Source organism: Oncorhynchus gorbuscha, linkage group LG14 (genome assembly GCF_021184085.1).
Source record: "Oncorhynchus gorbuscha isolate QuinsamMale2020 ecotype Even-year linkage group LG14, OgorEven_v1.0, whole genome shotgun sequence".
Classification (NCBI taxonomy): domain Eukaryota; kingdom Metazoa; phylum Chordata; class Actinopteri; order Salmoniformes; family Salmonidae; genus Oncorhynchus; species Oncorhynchus gorbuscha.
The window spans coordinates 14,387,082-14,405,586 of NC_060186.1; the positions used below are offsets into that span (position 1 = coordinate 14,387,082).

An 18,505-nucleotide genomic window follows, 5' to 3' on the forward strand; every position below is an offset into this window, starting at 1 on the left:
GGGCAGGTGTCTAGGAGCTTTACACTGGGCGCACTTTGAGCAGGAGGAAACATAAACCCTCACAACCTTTGCCAACGTAGGCCACCAGTACCTCCTGCTCAGACAGCACACCGTCCGTCCGATCCCCGGATGATCAGAGGAGGGTGACGTGTGGGCCCAATAGATCAACTGGTCACGGACAGCAGATGGAACGTACATACGCCCAATGGGACACTTGGGTGGAGCAGGCTCTGTACGTAACGCCTGCTCAATGTCCGCGTCCAGGTCCCACACAACCAGCGCTACCAGGCAGGAGGCCGGGAGTATGGGAGTCTGATCCATGGGCCGCTCCTCTGTGTCATACAGCCGGGATAGTGTGTCTGCCTTAACATTTTGGGAACCTGGTCTGTAGGACAGGGTAAACACAAAACGGGTAAAGAACATGGCCCAACCTGCCTGACGAGGATTCAGTCTCCTCGCTGCCCGGATGTACTCCAGGTTGTGGTGGTCAGTCCAGATGAGGAAAGGGTATTTAGCCCCCTCAAGCCAATATCTCCACGCCTTCAAACCTTTAACCACAGCCAACAGCTCCCGGTCCCCCACATCATAGTTCCGCTCCGCGGGCTGAGCTTCTTCGAGAAGAAGGCACAGGGACGGAGCTTCGGTGGTGTGCCCGAGCGCTGAGAGAGCACGGCTCCTATCCCAGCCTCGGACCCGTCCACCTCCACTATGAAGGCCAAAGAGGGATCCAGATGGACCAGCACGGGAGCCGAGGAAAAGAGAGCCATTAAGTGCCCAAAAGCCTTGTCCGCCTCAGCCGACCACTGCAAACGTACAGGACCCCCCTTCAGCAATGAGGTAATTGGAGCAGCCACCTGGCCAAAACCCCATAAATCTCCGGTTGTAATTGGCAAACCCTAAAAAATGCTGCACCTCCTTTACCGTGGTTGGAGTCGGCCAATTACACATGGCGCAAACAGTTTGCTGAAGACAAGCAGACTAAGGACATGGATTACTGGAACCATGTCCTGTGGTCTGATGAGACCAAGATAAACTTATTTGGTTCAGATGGTATCAAGCGTGTGTGGCGGCAACCAGGTGAGGAGTACAAAGACAAGTGTGTCTTGCCTACAGTCAAGCGCCGTGAGAGCACGGCTCCAATCCCAGCCTCGGATGCGTTAACCTCCACTATAAATGCCAAAGAGGGATCCGGATGAGCCAACACGGGAGCCTCGGTAAACAGAGTCCTCAAGCGACAAAACACTTGAGCCGACCACCGCAGATGCACTGGTCCCCCTTCAGCAGTGAGGTAATGGGAGCAGCCACCTTCCCAAAACCCCGGATAAACCTCCGGTAGTAATTGGCAAATCCTAAAAACAGCTGCACCTCCTTTACCGTGGTGGGAGTCGGCCAATTATGCATGGCTGCAATGCGGTCACACTCCATCACCAACCCTGATGTGGAAATGCGATACCCCAGGAAGGAGACGGCCTGTTGGAAGAACAGGCATTTCTCAGCCTTGACGTATAGGTCATGCTCCAACAGTCGCCCAAGTACTCTGCGCCCAGAGGCACATGTGGGGTGTGTGTGGCGGAATATATCAGAATGTCATCGATATAAGCCACCACACCCTGCCCGTGCAGGTCCCTGAGAATCTTGTCTACAAAGGATTGGAAGACTACTGGGGAATTCTTCAACCCATACGGCATGACGAGGTACTCGGATGTGGTACTAAACGCTGTCTTCCACTCATCTCCCTCCCGGATACGCACCAAGGTATGCGAGCTCCTGAGATCCAGTTTCGTGAAGAAGCGTGAAATTAGTCAATCACCATAGCGACGAGAGGTAGCGGGTAACTGTACCCCACCGTAATAGAATTTAGACCTCTATAGTCAATGCACGGACGCAGACCTCCCTCCTTCTTCTTCACAAAAAAGAAACTAGAGGAGGCGGTTGACGTGGAGGGCCGAATGTGCCCCTGCCTCAGAGATTCAGAGATGTATGTTTCCATAGCCACCTTCTCCTCCTGTGTCAGGGGGTACATGTGACTCCTGGGAAGTGCAGCGTTTACCTGGAGGTTTATCGCACAATCCCCTCGTCGATGGGGTGGTAATTGGTCCGCCCTATTTTTACAGAATGCGAGAGCCAAATTGGCAAATTCTGGGGGGAATGCGCACAGTGGAGATTTGGTCTGGACTCTCCACCGTCATTGCACTGATGGAAACTCCCACACACCAACCTGAGCACTCCTCTGACCACCCTTTTAGAGCCCTCTGTTGCCACAAAATAGTAGGGTTATGATAGGCCACCCAGGGAATCCCCAGCGAAGAGACTAATTCTCTCCTCATGACCCCCCTGCGTAATCATGTCCAGTGGAGCCATGGTCTCCCTGACCATCCCTGACCCCAATGGTCGACTATCTAGGGAGGGCACGGGGAAGGGTTTGTCCATCTGAAACAGGGGAATCCCTAACCTATGTGCGAAACCGCGGTCCATAAAATTCCCCGCTGCGCCTGAATCTACCTTATGCTGGGAATGGGGGGAAAACTCAGCGAAAGAAATCAACACATACACATGACCAACAGTGGGCTCTGGGTGAGCCTGCTGCTGACTCACCTGGGGTGTCCAAATAGTGCTCGGCCTGCCGTCTCGACTCCCAGATGAGTCCCTCCAGCACCGGTCGGCAGTGTGCTCTCTCCGACCACACCTAGTGCAGGAAGGAGCTCCTCCTCCAATCGCCCTCGCTGCAGCACCCCCTAACTCCATGGGGGTTGGCGCGGATGTGCTGGAGGGGTGGAACCAACAGAACCCGATCCGGAAGCCCGCGTGTAGCAAGCAAGTTGTCCGACCTTATGGACATGTCCACTAGCTGGTCCAGGGTGAGGGTGGTGTCTCTGCATGCTAGATCTCTGCGGACGTCCTCCCATAAACTGCACCGATAGTGGCCAATTCGGGATTACGGATACCACTAGTGCCGGATGACGTCGGAGAAGGTGGTGGTGCTGGTTGGAGTGTGGCTGGTGGAGGGGCCACCCCTCTCCCATCTCTGGAGAATGGTGGTGGGGTGTTGCACGGGCTCCTCCATGTAAGTGGAGAGTGCGTCAGCTCCTACTGACTCCATTTAATAATGGTGCGGGAAACTGTTAGGTGCCTTCTAAGAAGAGGTAGGTGCAGGAGTCAGGAGCAGGAGAGAAAGGAATTCCAGTTTGCACAGTAGTTTACACAGTAGTTTGTAGTAGCAGTAGTAACACAGTAGTTTGCACAGTAGGGAAAATCATGAAACACGCGGAGGAGAAATCTCTACTCCTAAATATACTACCCACGGTACAAAGACTGTGAGGAAAAACCCTGTGGTCCAAACACGCAACCCTAACAGAGCTAACAAGCAAAAACAATCCCGCACAAAGACTAGCAGGCAGCGGAGGTTAATAAACCCACCGCAATTAACTAATCAGACACAGGTGATTACAATAAAAAATGGACCGGTGGCAGCTAGTAGGTCGACGACGACGACCGCCCAGCACCGCCGGAACAACGAGAGGAGCCACCTTCAGTGGAAGTCGTGACAGGGGAACAGTGGAATATATATATGCAGTTGATTAGGGAATATAAACCAGGTGTGCGGGGAACAAGACAAAACAAATGGAACAATGAAAAATGGAGCGGTGATGGCTTGAAGGCCGGTGACGTCGACCGCCGAACACAGCCCGAACAAGGAGGGGAGCCAACTTCAGCGGAAGTTGTGACAACAAATTTGTTTACATGCCTGTTAGTGAGCATTTCTCTTTTGCCAAGATAATTAATCCACCTGACATATCCATCCACCTGTGGCATATCAAGAAGCTGATTAAACAGCATGATCATTACACAGGTGCACCTTGTGCTGGGGACAATAAAAAGGCCATGCTAAAATATGCAGTTTTGTCACACAACACAATGCTACAGATGTCATAAGTTTTTAGGGATCGTGCAATTGGCATGCTGACTGTAGGAATGTCCACCAGAGCTGTTGCCAGAATTACATTTTAATTTCTCTACCATAAGCCGCCTCCAACTTCATTTTAAAGAATTTGGCAGTATGTCAAACCAGCCTACCAACTGCAGACCACGTGTATGGTGTCATGTGGGCGAGCGGTTTTCTGATGTCAATGTTGTGAACAGAGGGCCCCATAGTGATGGTGGGATTATGGTATGGGCAGGCATAAACTGCAGACAACGAATACAATTCCATTTAATCGATGGCAATTTGAATGCACAAAAATGCCAAGAATGTACAAAGCTGTTATCAAGGCGAAGGGTTTGAGGAATCTAAAATAATTCACTATTATTCTACAATGTAGAAAAAAACATTTTAAAGAAACAAAAACTCTTGAATGAGTAGGTGTGTCTAAACTTTTGAATGGTACTGTAGTTCAAATGGAGGATCCTGCATTTAGCCTGGAGACCAATTGGTTGAAGAGAACACACCAGTACTTAAGTTCAAACACAACTGCTTGTCACAGGATGTCAACAGGGTAACTTTGTTGTCTGGACACAGCAAGGCATTTCTGTCATCAATCTTCCCCGAGATGAGGCATCCATTCAAGACCTGTTGATCAGAACCCAAGCCTTTGTTGAACATCACCTGATTCCAGAGCTGCAGAAAAGGAAGTTGCAGATGGTATTGAATGAATAGGAGGAGGGATCAGCAGGAATCTGTTCCTGCAATAGACATCTGTTCGGCAAGATAATCTGCTGCACAAACTAAGACTGCATGGTGAAGTGGTTCCGTTGCAGATGTGTGGGAATCAAAAGGAAGACAAGACAATGGTTGTGCAATTCATGTAGGAAGTAACCTTAACAAGAAGCGGCAGTGTTGTTTCTACACAAGGGGTAATATTGGACTATAGACCGGGGTAAGTCTAGCTCCCCCAGTCATCATCAACTATACACACAGTGTAATGTTCATTTGGAGCTTAATTAGTATTATTCAGGCATGGATTTATGTTTTTATAATGAAATAGAAAATACTAGATAGAAATACAGCACTACATTAGATCTGTGTTTTTAAATGGCCAAATATTTATCTAAGTTTAAGATGTTGTCTATCATTTAATTCGAACAGATTGTACCATAATGTTCAATTACTATCATAAAATTACATTTTCAAAACATTGGAAAGGTGTTAATAGGATATATAGATTAGGGACAGGAAACATTGGGAATTGGTTGTATATATTATCTATAGACTTATCTATAGTTAGTTTTTCAACGTGAAATGATTCATATGTTTCTATATCTATAGAAAATATATAGGTATATTATAATGTGCTTACTGAACAGAGGGTTATATTGCACACACTGTGATGACATGTGCGATTTAAAGATTAGTGCATGATTATGAAAGTGCTGATGTTTGGGAAAAAAATACGACGTCACTTTTGTACAGACATTGCTCAATGAGACTACTACTTTATTTGGTGACCAATACCTTTAGACAAACAGTCAGGTGGAGATGCACCCCCTTCCTTCCGCGGAGAGAAAGACCCACATCTGCGAGTGCTGCGTAGGCTAAAGGATGCGAGCAGGAGTGGCACGTGGGTCCCTTTAAATTGAGCCGTCCTCAAACGTTGGACCATCAGATCAGCTGAAGTTTGCTGCAGAATTCAAAGCTCCATCCGAAATCTCTGGGATACATTGTCTGTATTTTAGGGGTAAAAGATACTGGCTATTCTTCAGGGATTTCGACTAGTAGACACTCTTCCAAACCCATCACCTCTCCTGGGATCCAACTGGGGAAATCCGAGAAGATACGTACACATGCAGACGTCTTCAGACGTGAACAATTTCTACATTGAGATTTTAAATGGCCACTTGCGCAAAACTACACTTCGAAGCTCATACAGTAAATTCTAATTACATTTTTGCCGTTTGGTTTTGATTTAAATGTTGTTTTAAATCTTTCTTTAATCTGCTTCTATAGGCTAACACAATTCATTTTGTCAACAGGTGTGATTTAATTGAAGGCGGAAACAAGAGAGCGCGTGGCGATACTTGGAGTCAAAAGTAACCGCTACCTTTGCATAGATGCCCTGGGAAACCCCTTCAGCTCTGTAAGTAAATGCCCATTTTCATTATCTATTGAACTGAAATACATGTTTTCTTAAAATGTAGAATAAAACTCGAGAGAAGTTTCCTAATTTTAGCTCTTTCTGTCATATGCCAACCAAACCACTTAACTAACACATAGCCAATATAATGTCACATTTTTACATTGGTCGAAGTGTTCGTGTTTAGCACTTAAGTACCACTTTGAAAATGAAGTTAATTTATGTACGTTTCTAAATGGTCTGTTTGCGTAAATTAATCTGTTTCCAGACTGTTTGCCACAAGGAAGACGGTCTTTTTTAACCACAAATGATTGGAAAACCACCGCGACGTGTACTACTCTTGCATAACTGGTATTCTGCTCAACTTGGAACGATAAAGCAAGTGTTCACGGTAGGTCAGAATCTATCGCAAACCTCCCTCTTCCTATCGGATTAGAGCACGGTGCCACTGGAGCGCCTCTTGCACCGGGGAGAAGAGGAACCGGGTGGTTGGTTCTTCTGATCCTTACAACATGCTGGGTCAAACGGAGGAGGATGAGGACTCTCAGGCAATGACGGAGCTGGATGACACCTTGGAGATGGACCAGGAGGCTGAACTCCCCTAGGGACGCATCATCTACTGGGAGACCCCTCAGTCTCCCTACGCCGACCTGTGGAACGTGCATTCCCCTATACCCTCCTCCCAGCCTCCGTATTATTAATGGAATGATGGGATAAGAGGACAGGACACTCGCAGTTGTACACTTGGGGTTATCAATGTAAGATATGCATGTGTTCAGGGTGGGTCTTTTCCAGCAGTTCTGCAATCAACCCGTTTTAAACAGATGTTATACGTGTGAAAGTCGGACCGTGGCACCCTTATTAGGGCATATTAGTAATTGATATGTTGTCATAAGATAAAATATGTATCCAAAAAAGTACCACATTAGAACGTTTTTTGATTCCAGGAAGCAAATTCTGTATTTGATTGCGCTCTGTTTACGGGGAGGTTCCTATGAAAATCATGCTGAAAGACGAAATAATGTTGCGTCTTTTTTTATAGAAAAAAGGCAGTTGAGCTGAGGTCACTTTATTAAATGTTATACAATGCAAGAAGACTGCTAGAAAATATTATTGGTATGAAACTTATTTCATCCAAAATTAGCCCTACTAAAATGTTGACTATGCCAGTAGGTCTGCATATTATAATGCATGTTCTTCTAGTGAGACGTTTCATTTTAAAAGGAAATGAATGGTCCTCTCTACAGGGTATCAGAACAAATACGATAGGTTATCGATGCTGGACACCAAAAGCAAGCAACAAAGCCAATTCCAAGAAAGTTGAAAGTATTTGATTTAAATCCATTCATTTATTGTAATTGATAGTATACTATTTATATGGATGCTTAGCTGTTAAAGAGAAATTCTGAAAACCTGTAAGTTATGAGGCTGTGTGTGTAAGGGCCAGTGACATTTATCTTAAAAATGTATTATGAAGATGACTTAATTTATATTGTATTTTAGATCAATATTTTAGAACTTCAGGATGAAGAACTGCATACCCACAGCCACTTAATCCTAGAATTCTATGTATGATCCAATCATATAAGTACAGGCTAAATGTGTGAGGAAGCTGTCACATTAAGTGCATAAGCAGGTTGACCATTGACTCATTCACTTCGAGCTTCCAGTCATTAAGGTTGCGTGTCTCACGCTTCCGCATCTCATTATGGAGAAAATTGGCGTATCTTAGTTTCTGCCAAACCATCATTTCCACATACTATTTTTGTTTCACTCTCACTAAGTAACATGTTTGAGGTATTTTAGTCAAAGGAACAGTGCCGACTAATCTGTCCTGTTTCACTTTGAGGTTAAACCACATTGACCTGGCTGTCACATTTGAGAGGAGCCTTAACAATCTCAGTGGCGGACATGAGTGAAGGCACATTTATTAGATTGATATGATAGTGTAGATATTTTTCAATATTTTTTAGGCAGTTTATTCACACATTGCAATATTCTTTCAAAAGAAGAGCTGTAATAAGTTAAGCAAACCCACCCATTCTTGTTGAAGGATCATATTTAGTACAGATGTTTATGCTGCCACTGGTGCCTTCGGAACATTACTCATGGTTGTCTCTGGAACAATCTAGACGCAGGTCAGTAGCTGTCGCATAATTTTCAATTGCCCCAGTTCTTTGACCGGTCATGCTCAGCCTGAGCACTGAAACCGTGATTTCTATCAGGTTTTAAACGTGAGAAAGTCTTTAAACTCGGACATGGCCCCTCAGGTGATTAAACCTGATATTTCCCAACCTGCAAACGTACACAGGTTCAAATCCTGCTTTGCATAAAGAAACTACAAGACTTGCACATGCTATTGCCTCTTATGCAACCTTTAGTGACAATTACATTTGAGCAAGATCAGAGGAAGCTTGTGACCACTTTGGACACTTGAAATACATAGCCATTGAACATGTTAGACACCAATATTGAAGCCTTTTTTGGGTTGTGATTAATCAATACAATAACGCTGTACTTTTTGCAGTGTATAATTGATCTCATAATGGACAAGGACCACAATAAGTGATAACTCAATGTTGAATTGTAAAGGCTTTAAAAGATGACATTCCTCACACTTTTCTGCCTTCGGTATAAATGACAACTAAATCTTCAACATGATTGACTTAGTAGTGGAAACAAACCATTACATTATCCATACTAAAACATTCCAAACAAGTCCTCATTTCATTGGACTATGACACAGGAAGTGTTAAGTTTCCATAGAACATTCCATGGATAAATATTGGAAGACCGGGGGAAAAAAAGAGACTCACACAGGATATACAGACATCCTGCAGAATTTGCACTGAGCAATGATCTACTGTAAAAAGGGTCCATTGAGAGCAAAACATTTACCCTGTATTCCCATAATACTGTGTGTCCTCTACTTCTCATTGTACTTGTCTGTGATCAATTTCTGATTACATTTGTTAATAGAACAGGAAACAGACAAACCTCTGACAAAGGAGCAAAAAATGTAAAATAGATACATGATATCACTACAGGGATATGGACCCAAATTCAGACTGACTCAAGCTGCACCATCCGACCTCTCAAGCCAACCCACCCCGATCTCTAGTCAAATAAATACACAATCGAACAATCAAAAGAACAACTGAGGTAGTACATTTGTGTGTAATTGCCATTGCAGCGCCATGCATCTTTTCTGCTGTTAAACCTGTCAGCATTAGTCATTGTTGGAGTGACAGTGTGTGTGAGGAGTCATCCTTAAGGACTGGTATAGTGACACCAAGATCAGATAAGGTAGATAAAATACAGATCTTCAAAATCTATCCACTTTGGGGCACTTCCTATACATATGCATAAAAGAGCCTAGGTCACCATGGTTACATAACATGCTTTAAAACAGGCGAAGATATAAACTGTGCAAAAATGCTTAATTGATTTACCGTGTATAAAATTTAAAAAATGAATCAATTTGTGATTAGGGTTCCTCAATGACCCTAGTAAAATCTCCCCCCCAACTCATATCATCAATATTAGACAGGTTACTGTGCCAGATATTCTTTGCTTTCAGTGGTTTGTTAGCTACAGTAAATAACATTTAAACAGAACAGAGTAGTGTCAAAACCTTTTGTGTTGCCTTGTCCATCTTTAATGTGTGATGTAACATATGTTACGGGAGGTCAGGTGGTCCTTCCTGTTGGTGAAAATACATCGGACAGCAGAGAGTGCCAGGCCAGACTCACTGGGAGACACGGTGAGGACAAAGCGGCTGATGCCTGTGTTGGGGCAGGCTGACAACACCTTGGACATCTTCAGGCCCTGGGGCAGAGAGCACTGCAGGTCCTCCACAAAATGTCTCACAGCCACACGGATGTAGGCCCCGTGGCTCACCACCAGGGCATGGAGAGGGACACCCTCCATCCCGTCGTCAGGCAGACCAGATAGGGGCCCATCTGTGCCAGACTCGGCTGCACCGGCCCCTCTCCCTACAGCAGTAGAACTCTGTCCATGTACTGGTAAACAGACTTTAGAAACTTCTTGCATCGCAGCCTTACCTTGAGGGAGACAGACACACGTTTAAATTATTCAAAGACTAAAATACTCATCTCCCTAGAAGAAAAAATATATATTAACCTCTCTGAACTACGTGTTGAGCTTCTGCCTTGAAGTTCCGAGTTGAACCCCTGCATGGCACTGTTGGCCATGGAATCCAGCTCTTAGCTGTTGCTAGCCAACAGCAGGGCCAAAGGGAAAGCTGATAAAATGTTCAGATCCCAGTCTAACCTGTTCCAAGGTTTCCCCTCCAGGAGGAGTATAGTCTCGACACGACTGGCCGGCTGCGTTAGCCATGTTCTTCAGATCCTCCTTGGGCCGTCCTTCTGCGATCCCAAAACTCTGTATGATTGATGAACCACTTTGATGATCATTTTCTATGCATTGTATTTGAATGTCAAACGCTAAGGTCCCTGTTGAGGTAGACTGGGCTGGATCAAATGTATACTACATACATGCAATAGGAGGCAGATGAAAGACTTACCCTCTCTCTGAGTAACGGGTCAAAGACCATTTCAATGCCCGAGGAGTGAACATTGTTCCTCATTATGATTTCTGCAGTCTGACAAAGGATAAGGATGTGTGAACAATGACAGCATTGTCTTAGTCTCCACACCTACAACCAAATCAGCTACTAGGCTAGAAACTAACATTGCCCCCATTACTGTACTTCTAAACTCAGCAAAAAAAGAAACGTCTCTTTTTCAGGACCCTGTCTTTCAAAGATAATCCAAATAACTTCACAGATCTTCATTGTAAAGGGTTTAAACACTTTTCCCATGCTTGTTCAATGACCCATAAACAATTCATGAACATGCACCTGTGGTACGGTCGTAAAGACACTAACAGCTTACACACGGTAAGCAATTAAGGTCAGTTATGAAAACTTAGGACACTAAAGGGGCCTTTCTACTGACTCTGAAAAACACCAAAAGACAGATGCCCAGGGTCCCTGCTCATCTGCATGAACATGCCTTAGGCATTCTGCAAGGAGGCATGAGGACTGCAGATGTGGCCAGGGCAATAAATTGCAATGTCCATACTGTGAGACGCCTAAGACAGCGCTACAGGGAGACAAGACGGACAGCTGATCGTCCTTGCAGTGGCAGACCATGTGTAACACCACCTGCACAGGATCGGTACATCCAATCATTACACCCGCAGGACAGGTACAGGATGGAAACAACAACTGCCCGAGTTACACCAGGAATGCACAATCCCTACATCAGTGCTCACCAGATATCACCGGCAACAACGTCGCCTATGGGCACAAAACCACCGTCGCTGGACCAGACAGGACTGGCAAAAAGTGCTCTTCACTGACTAGACGCGGTTTGTCTCACCAGGGGTGATGGTCGGATTCGCGTTTATTGTCTAAGGAATGAGCGTTATACCAAGGCCTTTACTCTGGAGCAGGATCGACTTGGAGGAAGGTGGTCCATCATGGTCTGGGGCGGTGTGTCACACAGCATCATCGGACTGAGCTTGTCATTGCAGGCAATCTCAACGCTGTGCGTTACAGGGAAGACATCCTCCTCCCCCATGTGGTACCCTTCCTGCAGACTCATCCTGACATGACCCTTCAGCATGATAATGCCACCTGCCATACTGCTCGTTCTGTGTGCGTGATTTCCTGCAAGACAGGAATGTCAGTGTTCTGCTATGGCCAGTGAAGAGCCCGGATCTCAATCCCATTGAGCACATCTGGGACCTGTTGGATTGGAGGGTGAGGGCTAGGGCCTTTCCCCCCAGAAATGTCTGGGAACTTGCAGGTGCCTTGGTGGAAGAGTGGGGTAACATCTCACAGCAAGAACTGGCAAATCTGGTGCAGTCCATGAGGAGGAAATGCACTGCAGTACTTAATGCAGTTGGTGGCCAAACCAGATACGGACTTACTTTTGACCTCCCCCTTCATTATTCCATTTCTGTTAGTCACATGTCTGTGGAACATGTTCAGTTTGTCTCTCAGTTGTTGAATCTTATGTTCATACAAATATTTACACATGTTAAGTTTGCTGAAAATAAATGCAGTTGACCGTGAGAGGACGTTTATTTTTTTGCTGAGCTTAGTTCAACCTGCTGGCATGTCTCATATCCTGTAGTCTACTTCTGTGGTTCAATATATCCTCTGCTCTATTCCCTCCTTCACAGTAACATATACAATGGAAAAGTTTTGTTCCAAGAATTATTGAAGTGACTTTAATGTCTGATCTGAGTGTTTCCCACTGAAAAGGTGTTGTAGTAAGGAATGATTTTACTTCGACATAAGTTACCAACATCTGCCATTTTCTGCTATTGAACGGCAGTGACAGTGCAGCCGCAATTATACGTCCACACTGGGAATCTAAACTAAACAGAGGTTACATCATACATCTGCTGTGCATTGTTATTCTTTCTGGTGGTCACCTAACCTTGGTCCCAGGCTCAATTGCTACATAGAGCCAACTGGGTGGACGAGGTTAGTGTCCCCTAACCGTAACCTAAGACGACATCACATGTAACACCAGTGGCATCTCAGGAAAACTCACCTGTCTGGCGCGCTGCAGGTTACTGACAAACACATTGGAGAACCTGAGCTCTCTGAGGTACAGTCCTGCAGCCTCTGCCTGCTGGAGCCCCGGCTCCGACAGAGAAGTGTCCACCCCCTGACCTGACAGCACAAAACCAACAGGTACAGTTGAAGTCGGAAGTTTTTTTTTTTTTTTACACCTTTTTAAATAGGCAAGTCAGTTAAGAACACATTTTTGTTTTCGATGACGGCCTAGGAATGGTGGGTTAACTGCCTTGTTCAGGGGCAGAACAACAGATTTTTACTTTGTCAGCTCGGGGATTGAATCTTGCAACCTTTCAGTTAACTAGTCCAACGCTCTAACCACCTGCCTTACATTGCACTCCACGAGAAGCCTGCCTGTTACACGAATGCTAGCTAGCAAGGTAAGTTGCTAGCTAGAATTAAACTTAACTTATAAAAAACAATCATAACCACTAGTTAACTACATGGTTGATGATATTACTAGTTTATCTAGCGTGTCATGCGTTGCATATAGTCGATGTGGTGCGCAATTGCGAAAAAGGACTGCCGTTGCTCCAACAAGTACCTAACCATAAACACCAATGCCTTTCTTAAAATCAATACACAGAAGTATATATTTTTAAAGCTGCATATTTAGCTAAGACATCCAGGCTAGCAGGCAATATTAACCAGGTGAAATTGTGTAACTTCACTTGAGTTCATTGCACGCAGAGTCATGGTATTTGCAACAGTTTGGGCCGCCTGGCTCGTTGCGGACTAATTTGCCAGAATTATGACATAACATTGAAGGTTGTGTAATGTAACAGGAATATTTAGACATATGGATGCCACCCGTTAGATAAAATACGGAAGGGTTCCGTATTTCAATGAAAGAATAAACACTTTTTTTTCTAAATGATAGTTTCCGGATTCGACCATATTAATGACCTAAGGCACGTATTTCTGTGTGTTAATGTTCTAATTAAGTCTGATTTGATAGAGCAGTCTGACTGAGCGGTGGTAGGCAGCAGCAGTCTCGTAAGCATTCATTCAAACAGCACTTTTGTGTGTTTTGCCAGCAACTCTTCGCAATGCTTCAAGCATTGAGCTGTTTATGACTCAAGCCTATCAAATCCCGAGATTAGGCTGGTATGACCAATGTGAAATGGCTAGCTAGTTAGCGAGGTGAGCGCTAAGTGTTTCAATCGGTGACGTCACTCGCTCTGAGACTTAGAGTAGTTGTTCCCCTTGCCGCAGCTTTTGTGGAGCGATGGGTAACAATGCTTCGAGGGTGGCTGTTGTCAATGTGTTCCTGGTTCGAGCCCAGGTAGGGGCTAGAAGAGGGACGGAAGCTATACTGTTACACTGGCAATACTAAAGTGCCTATAATACCAATAGTCAAAGGTGTATGAAATACAAATGGTATAGAGATAGTCCTATAATAACTACAACCTAAAACTTCTTACCTGGGAATATTCAAGACTCATGTTAAAAGGAACCACCAGCTTTCATATGTTCTCATGTTCTGAGCAAGGAACTTAAACGTTAGCTTTCTTACATGGCACATATTGCACTTTTACTTTTCTCCAACACTTTGTTTTTGCATTATTTAAACCAAACATGTTTCATTATTTATTTGAGGCTAAATTGATTTAATTGATGTATTATATTAAGTTAATAATATATAATAATAAATGCCATTTAGCAGACGCTTTTATCCAAAGCGACTTACAGTCATGTGTGCATACATTCTACGTATGGGTGGTCCCGGGAATCGAACCCAGTTAAAATAAGTGTTCATTCAGTATTGTTGTAATTGTCATTATTACCCAAAAAATAAGTCAGATTAATCTGCATCTGCTTTTTTTTTTTTGGTCCTCCAATAATTGGTATCGGCGTTGAAAAATCAGAATTGGTTGACCTCTAGTTAGGATCACCACTATTTTAAGAGTGTGAAATATCAGAATAACAGCAGAGAGAAGGATTTATTTCAGTTTTTAATTTTTCATCACATTCCCAGTGGGTCAGAAGTTTACGTGCTACCAAATACTAATGGAGTGTGTTGCCTTTAAAATTGTTTAACTTGGGTCAAATGTTTCAGATAGCCTTCCGCAAGCTTCCCACAATAAGTGAATTTTTGTCCCATTCCTCCTGACAGAGCTGGTGTAACTGAATCAGGTTTGTAGGGCCTCCTTGCGCTCACTCACTCACACACACACACACACACACACGTTCAGTTCTGCCCACAAATTTTCTATGGGATTGAGGTCAGGGCTTTGTGATTGCCACTCCAATACCTTGACTGTTGTCCTTAAGCCATTTTGCTACAACTCTGAAAGTGTGCTTGGGGTCATTGTCCATTTGGAAGACCCATTTGTGACCAAGCTTGAACTTCCTGACTGATGTCTTGATGTTTCTTCAATATATCCACAATTTCCCTACCTCATGATGCCATCTATTTTGTGAAGTGCACCAGTCCCTCCTGCAGCAAAGCACCCCCACAACATGATGCTGCCATCCCCGTGCTTCACGGTTGGGATGGTGTTCTTCAGCTTGCAAGCCTCCCCTTTTTCCTCCAAACAAAGAGTCATTATGGCCAAACAGTTCCATTTTGGTTTCATCAGACCAGAGGACATTTCTCCAAAAAGTATAATCTTTGTCCCCATGTGCAGTTACAAACCGTAGTCTGGCTTTTTTAATGGCGGTTTTGGAGCAGTGGCTTCTTCCTTGCCGAGTGGCCTTTCAAGTTGTGGTAATATAGGAGTCATTGTACTGTGGATATAGATACTTTTGTATCCGTTTCCTCCAGCATCTTCACAAGGTCCTTTGCTGTTGTTCTGGGATTGATTTGCACTTTTCGCACCAAAGTACGTTCTGTCTCCTTGAGATGAACGAGTCTCCTTCCTGAGCGGTATGACGGCTGCATGGTCCCATGGTGTTCATACTTATGTATTATTGTTTGTACAGATGAACGTGGTACCTCCAGGCGTTTATAAATTCCTCCAAGGATGAACCAGATACAGTAGGGCAAAAAAGTATTTAGTCAGCCACCAATTGTGCAAGTTCTCCCACTTAAAAAGATGAGGCCTGTAATTTTCATCATAGGTACACTTCAAATATGACAGACAAACTGGAAGAAATTATGGTGGAAAATAAGTATTTGGTCACCTACAAACAAGCAAGATTTCTGGCTCTCACAGACCTGTAACTTCTTTAAGAGGCTCCTCTGTCCTCCACTCGTTACCTGTATTAATGGCACCGGTTTGAACTTGTTATCAGTATAAAAGACCTGTCCACAACCTCAAACAGTCACACTCCAAACTCCACTATGGCCAAGACCAAAGAGCTGTCAAAGGACACCAGAAACAACATTATAGACCTGCACCAGGCTGGGAAGACTGAATCTGCAATAGGTAAGCAGCTTGGTTTGAATAAATCAACTGTGGGAGCAATTATTAGGAAATGGAAGACATACAAGACCACTGATAATCTCCCTCGATCTGGGGCTCCACGCAAGATCTCACCCCATGGAGTCAAAATTATCACAAGAACGGTGAGCAAAAATCCCAGAACCACACGGGGGGACCTAGTGAATGACCTGCAGAGAGCTGAGACCAAAGTAACAAAGCCTACCATCAGTAACACACTATGCCGCCAGGGACTCAAATCCTGCAGTGCCAGACGTGTCCCCATGCTTAAGCCAGTACATGTCCAGGCCCGTCTGAAGTTTGCTAGAGAGCATTTGGATGATCCAGAAGAAGATTGGGAGAATGCCATATGGTCAGATGAAAGAACACCATACCTACTGTGAAGCATGGGAGTGGAAACATCATGCTTTGGGGCTGTTTTTCTGCAAAGGGATCAGGGCGACTGATCCATGTAAAGAAAATAATGAATGGGGCCATGTATCGTGAGATTGAGTGAAAACCTCCTTCCATCAGCAAGGGCATTGAAGATTAATCGTGGCTGGGTCTTTCAGCATGACAATGATCCCAAACACACCGCCTGGGCAACGAAGGAGTGGCTTCGTAAGAAGCATTTCAAGGTCCTGGAGGGGCCTAGCCAGTCTCCAGATCTCAACCCCATAGAAAATCTTTGGAGGGAGGTGAATGTCCATGTTTGCCCAGAAACAGCCCCAAAACATCACTGCTCTAGAGGAGATCTGCATGGAGGAATGGGCCAAAATACCAGCAACGGTGTGTGAAAACCTTGTGAAGACTTACAGAAAACATTTGACCTCTCATTGCCAAAGGGTATACAACAAAGTATTGAGCAACTTGTTATTGACCAAATACTTATTTTCCACCATAATTTGCAAATAAATTCATTAAAAATCCTACAATGTGATTTTCTGGATTTCTCATTTTGTCTGTCATAGTTGAAGAGTACATATGATAAATTACAGGCCTCTCATCTTTAAGTTGGAGAACTTGCACAATTGGTGGTTGACTAAATACTTTTTTTGCCCAACTTTATGTGTAGATCTACAATTTTTTTCTGAGGTTTTGGCTGATTTCTTTTGATTTTCCCATGTCATCAAGCAAAGAAGCACTGGGTTTTAAGGTAGGCCTTGAAATACATCCAATACATCCATAGGTACACCTCCAATTGACTCAAATGATGTCAACTAGCCTATCAGAAACAAATTTCTGGAGTGGTTGAAAAACTAGTTTTAATGACTCCAACCTAAGTGCATGTAAACTTCCAACTTCAACTGTATACACACACTTAGAAAAACAGTTGGATAAGGGATTAGTTAGTGTTTGTGTGAATGAACATGGAAACAGATGAGTATCAATACATTTGATTCTACTAGCTGATACATGAGCAACAAGGAAAGGTTTATAGCTGGTTCTTACAGCCTTTGTTTTTAAAATTTACATTTACATTTAAGTCATTTAGCAGACGCTCTTATCCAGAGCGACTTACAAATTGGATCACACAGGATTCCCGAGTGAAGGTCATTACTGGTCAAGGTTGGTATGTTTATAAATAACATACCTTGCAGCAACTTCTCCTTGTTGTATTGCGTCTCCCCACTGTGAAATTGAGACGATAATCACTTTGAAAATGACATGCACAGCATTTTTCTGAGGATACAGAGTATCAGAAATTCTAGAGGTGCACAAATAGCTTAAAAGTTAACGTTAATAGCTTTGATCACTTGCATGTCTTTCAAGGAGGCTGCATGGGAGATAGGCTTTATATACGGTCTATGGAGAGAGGACACTCAGGGTGACACTGCTTCGATATGGTGGCAGAATAAGAAACCTGTGGATTTAGCTAGGCAGCCGCTTTGGCACAGAATAATAATGTTAGATGATACATTTGAATAGGCAACACGCTTCCTAGCTCATATTGTCGGCAACTGACAGCTGTGCTTTGAAGTGGTTCAATAAGGCTGTCAAGAATGTAGAAGCCTCCGTACATTTTAGGAAATGTATTATACATACAGCACATAAAACAGAAAGGTGGTGGTATTTACTTACTGTCGAACAACGGTCAAGCTAAATGTATGCATTTTAGGCTAAGCCAAAAGATTTTCTGCCTCCTTACTGGCTCAATGTTTACGGGTCTCTTCCTAGTTATATGACACCTGGACGTGACGTCGAACGTCACGAGGTCTACTCTAACAGACCAATGGCATTGCAGAAGGTGAGAAAATGAGTTGGTGGGAAAATGATCCGAATTGGATTGCAAGCCCACCAGCCATTGGTGTGTAATGGTATGTGATAAATGTAGCCTATTCATTGAAGTAAAGAGGGAGTTTAAGGATGCTTGCAATTGAAAAGGTACAAAACCATTCAATTTGAGTTGGATATATTTTCTTCAAGATTAGGTTGTTTACCACTCTGTATATTTT

The 18,505-nt window shown here is 44.0% G+C and overlaps 2 pseudogenes; one reads left to right on the plus strand and one right to left on the minus strand.

Moving 5' to 3' along the window:
- Positions 1-2,344: 2,344 nt before the first annotated feature.
- LOC123995900 lies at positions 2,345-7,090 on the plus strand (annotated as a pseudogene).
- Positions 7,091-8,427: 1,337 nt separating this feature from the next.
- LOC123994499 lies at positions 8,428-18,238 on the minus strand (annotated as a pseudogene).
- Positions 18,239-18,505: the final 267 nt, after the last annotated feature.